At 42.8% G+C, this 12,255-nt stretch overlaps 1 pseudogene; it reads right to left on the reverse strand.

The window, feature by feature from the left end:
* Nucleotides 1-10,221: 10,221 nt before the first annotated feature.
* On the reverse strand, nucleotides 10,222-11,600 carry LOC136140996 (recombining binding protein suppressor of hairless pseudogene; annotated as a pseudogene).
* Between the last annotated feature and the right edge of the window lie 655 nt (nucleotides 11,601-12,255).

Genomic DNA, 12,255 nt, shown 5'->3' on the forward strand with positions numbered 1-12,255 from the left:
ATCCATCCACAAATACTGAACTCTTGTTAATGATACGGACACTGAAATACTTGGGAGGAAATATCTTCAACTTTGAAATGCATCAACGTAAGATGTTTGAAGGTTCAAAGACTCACACTTTCTGATCAAAACTTCAAAGCAACAGCAGTCAAGATAATGTGGTACTGGCATAAGGATGGATATATAGATCAATGGGATGGAATTCAGAGTCCAGAGATAAAACCTTATGTCTGTGGTCAACTGGTTTTCAAACAAGGGTGCCACAATCATCAATGGGGAAAGAAAAATCTTTTCAACCAAGAGTGCTGGACAACTGGATAGCCACGTGTCAAAGAATGAAACTAGATACTTACTTCTGATTTTATACAAAGTTAGCTCAAAATTGACCTAAGACTTACATGTGAGAGTTAAAGCTAGAAATATTTCCAAAGAAAACAGGTGAGTATGCATGACCTCGGATTTGGAAATGGATTCTTAGAACATGAGCAACAATGAAAAAGGATATCTTGGATTTCATCAAAATTAAACATTTTTGTGCGAAAGACATTATGAAGAAAATGGAAAGACAACATACAGGATGGGAGAAAATATTTGTAAATCATGTATCTGATAAGGGACTAGTATCTAGAATATATGAGGTACTCTTACAACTCAATAATACAAAGTCAAGTAACTCAATTTTGAAATGAGCAGATTAGTTGTTAGGAAAAGGCAGATCAAAACCACAGATACCACTTCACACCCACTGGGATAGCTAGAATGAAAAAAGAAATCAAAAAAAAAAAAAAGAAATCAAGTAATAACCAATGTTGGCAAAGATGTGGAGAAATTGGAAACATGGCTGGCAGGATTGTAAAATGGTGCAGACACTTTGGAAAAGAGTCTGGCAGCTTCTCAAACATTTAAACATAGTTACTACAATGTCAGGGACTATTTATGTCTATTCACGGTTCTATTTTCAGCCCCTAGCAGCATTCTGGAAAATAGAGTAGGCAAATAATAAATATCTGTGGATGAAATAGCTAAAGGAATGAATCTCTCCATATTTCCATATTCTTATTTTCTAAAACTTTGGTTATCTTTGATCACCTTTTCATGACAATGGTTTTATTATATTATTTTCTATATAGAGAATGGAAAACTGCTTTTTCTTTTCTGTAATCTAGTTATTCAATTTTTTTTTCCTATTGCTAGTTTATGAAAAGTTTATTTCGGCTCCACAACTTGTTTTAGTAATGTCACGTAAACTTTTAGGATCGTTGTCAAATTCAGGAAGTCCCCTACCAAGTTTCTTTCATGTATGAGGTACAAGATTACAAGGCATCTGAAGATCTCTTGTTCAGTGACAAGCCTTAAAAACTCTGCGTTGTCAACATTAACAGTTTGCAGAGGGAGAGTTCCTGGAAGCCACTCCTACACTGAGACAACAGGCAATAACTATATATAAAAGTGATTGCAAACCACATAAATACATTTCACTAAATCCATAAATAAATAAACAAGCATAGAGTTACTAGATGACACAGCAACTCTACTTCTACCCAAGAGACATGTCCAAGACAAACGAAAACACATGCATGCAAAAACTTGTATACAGAGGTTTACGGTAGCATTATACATAGCAGCCAGAAGGTGGAAACAATCCAAACTGATGAATTAAGCAAAACGTGCTACATCCATAAATGGACTATTATTCAGTCATAAAAAGGGACGGAGTAGTGATACGTGCCACACATGGATAAACCTTGAAAGCATTACACCAAATCACAGTCATAAAAATCATAGCCAGTCATAGAGACTACATATTATATGATTCCATTTTTACGAGTGGTGGAGGGGGTGTAGTAGCTAAAAGGTATAGTGTTAATTTGAGGCGATGAAAATGTTCTAAGATTAACTGTGGTGATAGTTGCACATATCTGTGCTTATATTAAAAACTTTTGAATTTTACACTTTAAGTGGGTGTATTATACAGTATGTGAATTGTATCTCAGTCAATCAGTTATAAAAAGTAAGTAAAAGCACTATTCAAAATCATTTTCTACTATTGCAAATTGTTATGAATACCTATTTTAAGAAGAGCATTGAAAACAACTGGTTTGGGAGAGGGATAAATTGGGAGTATGCGATTAACAGATGCACTCTACCATATATAAAATAGCTAAACAACAAGGATTTACTGTAGAGCACAGGGAACTATATTCAGTATGTTGCAATAAACTATGACAAAAAAGAATTGAAAAAAGAATATAGATATATACATATGTATAACTGAGTCATTTTGCTGTACACCTGAAACACAATATTGTATATCAACTATACCTCAATAATAAATAAAAATTCAAGTCAGAAAACAACTGGTTTGTAAGGCAAGTAGTAAATGTAGAAATGTTTAAATTCACTTCTACGCTATTATTTGGGAAACAAAAATGAGAACAAACAAAACGAACAAATGAAATTGCATCATAAAAGGCAAATGCCTGGTACATCACAAATAGTAAATATTGGGTATCATCTTTCACCCTCCAAGAAATCAGAAAAGACGCGGCCACTCACTGCAAAACAAGATACGAAAACGCAACTCACCTGGAACTTGGTTGTTTTCTCCTTTCTCTGGGGAAGGGCAGAGTCACGAGCAGACAGAGCTGGAGAAAGGAAATGAAGTCATAAGAAAAAAGCAGGAATCCCCTAGCCTGCTTGGCATCTTTGCGAAAGTTACAGGAAGGTTCCCCTTCCACCGAGCAGACACAGCCCCTGGTGAGCAGTGTGGGCTGGGGTCCTGCCGCCTCTCGTTCACCTCGGACAAGCACTGTCAGTGCCGACAGCTGGTCCTCAGAGCGCCCAGGCCAGCCGTCCCACCCCAGGAAATGTGGGGCAGGGGAGGCAATAGAATATATTTTGGGGCTGGGGCCAAAATGCCCGCGTTCAGGCGACTTCCCTGGCTGTCCAGTGGTTAAAACTTCGCCTTCCAATGCAGGGGGTGTGGGTTCGATCCCTGGTCAGGGAGCTAATATCCCACATGCCTCGTGGCCAAAAAAATAAAACAGAAGCAATATTGTAACAAATTCAATAAAGACTTAAAAATGGTCCACATCGGGCTTCCCTGGTGGCTGGGTGATTGAGAGTCCGCCTGCCGATGCAGGGGACGCAGGTTCGTACCCCGGTCCGGGAAGATCCCACATGCCGCGAAGCATCTGGGCCCGTGAGCCATGGCCGCTGGGCCTGCGCATTTGGAGCCTGTGATCGGCAACGGGAGGGGCCGCGGCCCGCGTAGAGTGGGGAAAAAAAAAAAAAAAAAAAGGTCCACATCTTCAAAAAGAAAACAAGAAACAAAAACAAACCAAAAAACCCCAAAATGACCAAGTTCAAATCATGGCCGTGCTGCTCACTGGTCAAGTAACTGGTTTATGTTAGTCATCTGCGGGTTGAGGATTCCAACAGAGCCTACCTCTCAGGATAATTGCGAGGATTAACGTGTGCGCAGGCGCAAAGCTGTTCTCACGCTACTCGGGGGACCCTCTTTCCTGGTGGCTTCATAGAAGCAGATGCTATTCTGAATGGTAAAGCCGTCTTTGCCAATGTGCTTGTCAGATACCCGACATCAGGCTGTAATCTTTGAAAAGTGTGAAATTCTGGTTGGCAGCTTTACGTATTTGTTGCTTAAATTTTTTTATGTTCTTATTTGTTTTATAAAAAGGAATCATTGTGGGAATTCTCTGGCCGTCCAGTGGTTAGGACTCTGAGCTTTCACTGCCGAGGGCCTGGATTCGACCCGTGCTCGGTGCAAAGAAAAATAAAAGAACCGTTGCCGGTGAATTTTCTTCCTGAAGCCAGAAAAGGCTCAATGACCCATCCCTCTCCTATGTTCATGGACTAACGGACCTCTGACATATCTTAATTTGTCGTGTTAGAACAAAAACATTGCGAGTCTCTGTTTCACTTAATGGTACTTGAGTAGTGATGACAAAACCCAACCCACATAGTTGTTTTGGAGATTTTGTGAGCTTATCTATGTGAGGCTCAGTGCCTGGCACGTTAGATACATTCTCAATAACTAATGAGGATCAGATGACTTTTGCTCCCATTTAATAGGTAGGAAGGCTGAGGTTCAATGAGAATAAGGCACCAGGGTCCCAGAGTTGACAACAGCCAGTGGCTGGGCCTGAATCCAGCTCTGACTCAAAAGCCTGTGCTCTTCACCATGTCTCCGTGCTGCCCTAAAGACAAATACAAGACAAGAAAGGGGGAATTCTCATGGAATCAGGAAAGGACAGTCGAGGAGTGGATTCATTTATCTATGGCTGCTGTGGAAAATTAGCACAAACTTAGCTTCAAACAACACAAACATATTCTCTTACAGTTCTGGAAGTCAGAGATCCAAAGCGTGAACGGCTAAAGTCAAGGTGTGGGCAGGGCTGATGCTTTCTGGGGGCTCCGGGGAAGGATCCATTCCTTGCCTCTTCCAGCTTCGAGAAGCGGCTTGTGGCCCCTCCCACCATCCTCAAAGCCAGCTGCATGGAATGTTCTCTCTAACAGGCTGCCTTCCTTTTATAAGCCTCTTGTGATTACATTGGGTCCACCTGGATCATCTAAGATCATCTCCCCATCTCAAGACATTGATTACATCTGCAAAGTCCCTCTTGCCATATAAGGGAACATACACATAGGTTCTGGGGATCAGGACGAGGGTGTCTTTGCGGGGGGCACTACTCAGCCATCCCCAGGGAGTGAAGGACAGACCCACGGAAGAGGGAGAAATCTGCTGACATAGGATCTGCTTGCCGGGTAGTATAACGCAGGGAGGAGCGTGGTTTCTGGAGCCACATCGTTGAGGGTTTAACACGGACTCGTTACCTCTCTGTGCTTCATCTGTGTAAAAGGAAGATTGTAACCTCCTCGCAGGGTCATCAGGAGGCATAACGCTGTGAATACACATAAAACACAGCACTAGGAGCCTGTGCTCCGCAACGGGAGAGGCCACAGCAGTGAGAGGCCCGCGTACCGCAAAAAGAAAACAAAACAAAACGCAGCACCGGGCCGCGCACACTGTAAGAACTGAGACACGTTCCCTATTCTCGTTAGCGTCTCCCCTTACTGGGAGAAGCATCCCCCCCACAACTCCTAACTTCTTCTCTGTGCCTGAACGATCATCAGAAGCCTTCCTCCCAGTAACGGGGAGTTGCACGGAGGTCTGACAATTCTGGGGGTTTAGTGGGAAAACCTCACTGGGCCAAATAAGGGTTTGGTTCACCTGGCTCGGTTTTGTCCGTGACGTCCAGCAGGGTCCCTTTTCTAGACCCGACTTTCCAGACTTGGCCTTTCCTGAGTTCTCGAGTCCTCACACCCCTTTATGTGGGCCATTGTTTCCACCTGGAAGACGCTCTTTCCCTTTATTTTCCTGGAAAACTTTCATGTGCCCTTAAAAACCTACTCAGCTGTTGCCTTCAGGAAGCCCTCCATCACCCTCCAGGGATATTTTATTTTATTTATTTATTTTTAAATTTATTATCATTACTATTTTTTTGGTTGTGCCCCGAGGCATGTGGGATCTTAGTTCCCCGGCCAGGGATCCGACCCCCGCCCCCTGCAGTGGAAGCGTGGATTCTTAACCACTGGACCGCCAGGGAAGTCCCATCCAGGGATATTTGATTAATTAACCTCCTGTGTTGCCCGAGAGGCGATCAGTTCTTACTCAGCTTCGTATCGCCAGTCCCTCAGATAAAAGGGTGGAATCCACAATGAATGGAGGAGTGAATGAACCCACAAGTGGACAGGGGAGCTGTGGCCCGGGTGAGAGTTGAAGTTCCCCGGTCAGAGGATTTGGAGAACCGCGGTTTTATTTTCTGGGTTTCTTACCGTATCTACTGTTCTCAAGCATCTTGAGGACATCCGTGGGATGTCCTTGAAGACAATAAACATTTCTCGTTGAAGCCCTGATTTGGCCACCGGCTCCTCCCTCACAATGTTCCTGCCAGCCTTTCTTACCCCGCCTTAGAAAAGCCCTTTTCTGTTTAAATTTGAGACACTTGCAGATTTCTGAAATCGGAGGGTTCTCCCTGACAAGTGTTTGGTTTTTTTTTTAACATCTTTATTGGAGTATAATTGCTTTACATTGTTGTGTTAGTTTCTGCTTTAAAACAAAGTGAATCAGCTCTATGTACACATATATCCCCATATCTCCTCCCTCTTGCGTCTCCCTCCCACCCTCCCTATCCCACCTCTCTAGGTGGTCACAAAGCACCGAGCTGATCTCCCTGTGCTATGCAGCTGCTTCCCACTAGCCATCTATTTTACGTTTGGTAGTGCATATATACAAGTCCTTTTGAATGAAGTCTGTCCTTATTGAGGTTCAGATGTGTTTTGATTTGACAGGCTGGGCTCAAAAGTGATGAATGCTGTCAGAGTGTGGATAAGCATCTTCGTTTCAGATGGTCTCATCTGGCAATAAGCCTTTCCTGTGGGTGTTTCCATGTGACCCAGTGGGTCCAGCAGCTTCCATGATATTTTTTTTCACTTTCTTTATTTAAAAAAAATAAGATATAGGGCTTCCCTGGTGGCGCAGTGGTTGAGAGTCCACCTGCCGATGCAGGGGACACGGGTTCGTGCCCTGGTCCGGAAAGATCCCACATACCGTGGAGCGGCTGCGCCCGTGAGCCATGGCCCCTAAGCCTGCGCGGCCGGAGCCTGTGCTCCGCAACGGGAGAGGCCACAACAGTGAGAGGCCTGCATACCACAAAAAAAAAAAAAAAAAAAAGATATATTTGACTTACAACACTGTGTAGATTTAAGGTGTACAACAGATTGATTTGATACACTTATATTGCAAAATGATTGCCCTTGTGGTGTTAGTTAATACCTCTATCACGTCACATAATTATTTCTTCTAGTGGTGGGAACAAGTAATGTTTATAATACAGTTTTGTTGTCTATAATCACTATATCATGTATTAGGTCTCCAGGACTTATTTATCTACTAGTTACATGTACCCTTAAACAATAGCTCTCCCATATCCTCCACCCCCAGCCCCTGGTAACCACCATTTTACTCTGTTTTTATAATTTGGGTTTTTTTATTTTTATTTTTTTTTAAGGTGGGGGGGGTCAGGGTCTTATTTAAACGTATCTGAATTTTTTAATGACCTGTCTAATCAATTCTTTTTTCCAGCTTCCTTTTTAAAATTTAATTAAAAACATTTTTATTGCAGTATAGTTGATTTACAATATTATATTAGTTTCAGGTGTACAACATAGTGATTCAAAAGTTTTATAGATTATACTCCATCTATAGTTATTATAAAATATTGGCTATATTCCCTGTGCCGTACAATATATCCTTGCGGCATGTTTATTTTATACATAATCGTTTGAACCTCTTAATGCCCTACGCCCCTCTCCCCCGTCCCTCTCCCCACTGGTAACCACTAATTTGTCCTCTGTATCTGTGAGTCTGTTTCTTTTTTGTTATATTCACTACTTTGTTTTATTTGTTAGATTCCACATATACATGACAACATACAGTATTTGTCTTTCTCTGTCTGACTTATCTCGCTTAGCATAATGCCCCCCAAGTCCATCCATGTTGTCCCAAATGAAAGAATTCCCTTTTTTCTCATGACTGAATAATACTCCATTATATACATAACACCACATCGTCTTTATCCATTCATTCACTGACAGACACTTAGGTTGTTTCCATATCTTGGCTATTGTGAATACTGCTGCAATGAACATGGAAGTACACAAATCTCTTCAGTAACCTGTTTTCATTTCCTTTGGATCTAGGCCCAGAAGTGGGAGCATCCATGCTGTTTTGTCACAGTTTAGGGTCCCCCTAGAGGGCTGTCCTAAGTCTGCCACAGTTGCATAGTCTGAGCCAGTTTTTTGAGTGAAGAAATTCCATCCCATTTCAATTAAGCACAGCACGTGCTGGGGCTGAAACACTTAGGTAGACAGTCTCAGGTTTCAGCTCAGAGGCAGGTCCAGGCAGATAAACATCTGTGATTTCAGGATTCGCAAAAAAGCCAGCTGCTTTTCTTTGGCAGCAGCAAAGCCCAGACTCAGTAGGGTCAGACAGCTATGTTCTAAGTTCAAGCAAGGCTTTCCTGGAACCCCTTCCTCTTCATCATTCTTAGAGTCCAAACTGACCCTCTAGAAAACATGCACACCAGGCTGGAGAAGCATCAGCCTCTCAGGGTCAGACATCTGATTTCCCAGGAGCCCAATAACAACTGAAAACGGCTTTTGAAATCTCCGAAAGTGTATCGCCATCTGGAGATTGCCTCCCTTTTCGTGTTGTCTCCTTTTTTCCCCAGAGGTTCCTATAGGCAAGACACATCTCTGTTCTTCAGACTCAGAGATTAAGTTTCAACCTGCCCACTGGCAGCAGAAATCCAGGGCGCTGTGGCCCCCTGCCACTTTTTCTTTGCAGCTTTCCGTGACTGAGATGATCCCACATCTAGGTGTATTAGCCACAAAATACAAACCCACGCTTTTAAAAGTTTCCCTCTTTCCCCCTCAAACCCCTGAGCAATAAATTCAGCACTTACAGGGTTAACATTACAGTTCGGGGGTTCAAGGGAGGGGCGCCGTGACAACTCTGTGAAGCTATCAAGGAAGCTAAGCATTTGCCTCCTAGGCCCTCTTTTTTTCTCTGGTTTATCTAAAGTTTTGTTCCTTGGGGTAGAGTCTGGAGAAAACCAGTCTGACACAGTTAATCCTCTAGCAACAACTGTGACAACACGTGTGAAGTGTATCTACCAGGAAGGCCCATCAGACACACACCGCCCAAGATTCCCACTGCAGGCTGGTCCCGTAGTCACGCTCTGCCGAGCACGAACTCAAATTCCCGGCGCCCAGAAGGAAAGCAGGTGTTCAGTGTAAGCCGCATTATTTGTACAAATAGTCAAGGCACAGTGAATCCCCGTTAACAGGAAATGGTGAGGGAACCCTACCAAAATCCAAGCTCCCAGATGTCCTTCATGACCTCGAAACGGGCCTTTCTACAGACAGTGGTCTCAGACCTGCTATTAACTCTTTTTGGCATCGGAGCTCTTTGCTGGGAAGGGAGAAAACAGAATGCACCTGTGGTTTGGGATTAACTTTAGAGGTGTCAATTTATGCTTTTCAATATACACAGTTGACCCTTGAACAACTTGGGGGTTAGGAGCGCTGACCCTCCACTCAGTCAAAAATCTGAGTATAACTTATAGCTGGCCCTCCATAGCCAAGGGCCCGCCATATTGCAAGTTCCCCATCTGTGGATTCAACCAACTGTGGATTGTGTATTTCTGTACTATTTACTATTTTCTTTTCATTAATGACTAAATGGCCACATTTAATTCCAGGTAAATGTTAGAACCTCTTGGATTACAACTATAAATACATTTTTTTTAAAAAAAGGAACACACAGAAATAACTATCAACGGTGTCTGAGAATAGAGCCTAAGTCAACGTACGTTGCATGTATTACAGGCAAGGCAGAGGCATTTTTTTTAAAGCTTTTGCAACAGACTTCAAATAATCTTGAAAGAAAGATGCAGGCCTTTACAAGATTTGACTTGCTGAAATCACAACACCTTCCACTCATGAAAAGTCATAAGACTTCAGCTTTTAAAGAAAATAATAAAATAAAAAGAACAGTTCCAGCCTTAGACCAAAAAGACCTGGAGGAGTATGGTAATTAGATTAAACAAGCATGGTCAAGCTTGACACCTGAATGCACTTAAGAGCAAACGCTCAAAGGGGATGGGGAGGAGAACAACCTATTTGGTAACAAAGGTGTATTATATATACTGTGATATAAAAAAGGTATGATGAAAATGTACCTTTTGCTAAAGCTTATACAAGTTCCTTGGTCCATAAAAACTATGTTAGATTTTCATCTTCTAGTCTGATTACCTTTTACTCCAGCCACACCTCTATTTCTTGCCCAGTTAAACAAAACCAAACACAAACCAGCCAAACAAAAATAACAGCTGAAAAAAATCAATTTCCAAAAGGTTGTACATTTTGATGTTTTTTTGTTTGTTTGTTTTACTGTGGCTTCTGCACTTCAAATCAGCACTTGCAGGTAATGGGCTTTTTGAATAGTATCACTGGGTATGAAAAGTTTTCCCAAGAAACCACAGAAGATTGTTCATTTTTTTCTTTCTTTTTTTTTTTTTTTTTGGTCAACATTTGGCCGCACTCAAGTCAGTGTACGTCCTAGCAAAATGACGGCAGTTAGGACACAACTCTTGCTGTAGATGATGTGACATTGGTCGAATCTGTGCTGACATTTCTGTAATTCCCCTTGCTCTTTGTGTTTGACTCATTAGGGGGTACTTGGCTGGAGTTGGCTCGAAGGATTGCTCCCACCGCACTGCAATGTGGCTATGGCGCCAGTTCTGGGGTGTAGGCCCTGGTTCTGGGGTGTTGGTGGAATAAATGATTTCATCATTACGGACCAAAGTCACTGGAACCTGGACTGCCTGCCGGACCCCTCTCCAACCTTCTAGGAATGCAGAAATGTCTGGGACAACACAGAGCATACTCTCTCCACGTCTGTACATAGTTTCAGCTTCTACATCCCCAAACCACACTCGTAAATTTGGAGTGAAATTCTGTCCTGTAAGTTCAAGCATTGCTACATCCCCACTGCCATTCAGCTGAAGACTGTCTGCGACAGGCATGGGTATGACTGGGGCAAGGACAGGGCCTATCGCCTGATAAAATGTATACTCTGCCTTATCCGTACTATTGATTGTCCAGGAAGCGCCACCATTTATCATCTCTTTATTTGGTTCTTTTGGGCATGGAGCGGCCTGAAACTGAATTATTCTTTCTTGAGAAAGGCACAAGTACATTCTTTCTGTATCCTTAAGGTAAAAGGCACATTTATGGAGCTGTGACACAGGATCATGTGCATCCAGTGATGCGGTCTGCTTATAAACTTTCCTAATTATCAATCTTGGGAGTGCCATGCCAGTAACTGAACACACAAGTTTGACTGTTTGTCCATAATGGATGTATCCATCGCGGTCTGTGAATTCTTCTCCTTCTGATTCATCATCATCTCAGAGATGAATGTAAAATGCTCCCCACTGCCGAGAACTGGCATGGAAATTACCTCCTTCTACGTGCAATGATCTGGTACTGTCTGGGATGGAAGTCGATTAAACAGAGCCACCTTTGTTACCGAGGCGATGCATAAGTCAGTATTTTTCAATGACTGCTTCTTTTTGGAAGCTTTGGAGATGACTTTTATCCGCTTGCTGAGGAACATACCAAAGTCATCACTGTTGCCACAGAACATCTTTACAGACAGCACGAAGTGCTTCCTCTTGTCTGAATCAGATATATACAATGTTTTGGCCGTGCAATAGTTCTTTCCTTCCAAGTTCGGCTGCTGCATTTCTTGGTCACTATTTCCTATTCCAATAAATGCACATAGTTGAGACTCTTGTTCAGAACAACCATCGCGTTCCATTTGTTCTTTTTTTTCCCTTCCATCCACTGCCCATAAGATACACATAAGGAGGAGGGCAAAACAACCTTTTTTCATTTCCATATGACTTCTATGCAGCTTTTGCATGAAGAATAAGTACTGTTTGATCCCCTCGCTCTTTTTTTTTTTTTTTTTTTTTTGCGGTATGCGGGCCTCTCACTGTTGTGGCCTCTCCCATTGCGAAGCACAGGCTCCATCTTCCACAAACTCTCGCCAAAACTCCAACCCTCCTGTACTATTTACTATTGAAAAAAACATCCACGTGTAAGTGGACCCATGCAGTCCAAACCCAAGTTCAAGGGTCAACTGTATGAAGAAATATGGGGGGAAAAATGTGTATTGGGACTTCCCTGGTGGCGCAGTGGTTAAGACTCCTTGCTTCCACTGCAGGGGGCACAGGTTCGACCCCTGGTTGGGGAACTAAGATCCTGCATGCTGTGCAGCATGGCCAAAAACCAAAAAAAAAAAAAAAAAAAAAATGTGTATAAACGCAATCACACACTCATCCCCTGCCGGTTCTGGGTATGAGAGAGCCCGGGAGCAGTGACTCTACAGTAATGAGTACATCTAGTACCCATATTTTGGCCTCTAATCACCATTCTCCACTACACGGAAGAAGGCCTCCTTGTTAAAAGGAGGGGCTAAGTTGGAGAAGGTCATTTCGAGGATGTGACCACTGGTTGATCCATGAGCTGGACTTGGGCAATTGGAGGCTCCTTGCCCCCTCCCCTGTCTTTGGAATATGCAGTCCACTTGCCCGCTCCCCACTA

The sequence above is a fragment of the Phocoena phocoena genome, chromosome 20 (assembly GCF_963924675.1).
Source record: "Phocoena phocoena chromosome 20, mPhoPho1.1, whole genome shotgun sequence".
NCBI lineage: Eukaryota > Metazoa > Chordata > Mammalia > Artiodactyla > Phocoenidae > Phocoena > Phocoena phocoena.